The 712-nt window shown below is 38.3% G+C and overlaps 1 non-coding gene across 1 annotated transcript; it reads left to right on the forward strand.

Annotated features, from left to right (window-relative positions):
* The first annotated feature begins 295 nt into the window (after window positions 1–295).
* Window positions 296–414, forward strand: LOC145407607 (5S ribosomal RNA). The gene has a single exon (XR_013898757.1). It is a non-coding gene; the product is annotated as a 5S ribosomal RNA (ribosomal RNA).
* The last annotated feature ends 298 nt before the right edge of the window (window positions 415–712 follow it).

Below are 712 nucleotides of genomic sequence, written 5' to 3' on the forward strand. Positions count from 1 at the left end.
ACTGTAGGTTATTTTTTTTTACTTAAATGTGCTTGACTTGTACATTAAACATTAGCTTCTTGCCCATATGGGCATTATCAATATGCCAAAGATGACAATATATTTTTTGCCAACATAAGTTTTATTTTTATTCCAAATATTACAGTTAATTAATTAATTTATTCTTTTGCCTACACGGGCCTTAGTCACTTACTACAATTTAAAATGTAGGCTAGTTTCTTGTCATGGCCTTACCTGTAAATTATGCAATACAAAACTATCATACATGATTAGTTTGGTTATTTTAGTATCCTTTGCCAACGGCCATACCACGTTGAGTACACCACTTCCCGTCCGATCAGCGAAGTTAAGCAACGTTGGGTATGGTTAGTACTTGGATGGGTGACCGCCTGGGAACACCAGATGCTGTTGGCATAACGTTCTCCCTAAGTGTCAAGTGGGGTTGGTGGAGGATTAGTGCCCCTCCCTGTAAAACATTTAACTCTAAGCCTTGGCCACCCCGTTTGGGATACATGGCGTCTGGCAATGAATGAATGGATGAATTTTAGTATCTGTTCATCTTTTGCAGTTACACAGGGTTGACATATGCCACATATGTTAATAATTAACAAACATACCATATGTAGATAGTTTTTGGTATGAACTGGAGATTACCCTGATGATCCGGACAATCTGCTAATTTGGACAACTCTTCCCCCCATATAGTCCGAAT

The sequence above is a fragment of the Coenobita brevimanus genome, chromosome 73 (assembly GCF_032717465.1).
Source record: "Coenobita brevimanus isolate Jiangsu-jjx chromosome 73, ASM3271746v2, whole genome shotgun sequence".
NCBI lineage: Eukaryota > Metazoa > Arthropoda > Malacostraca > Decapoda > Coenobitidae > Coenobita > Coenobita brevimanus.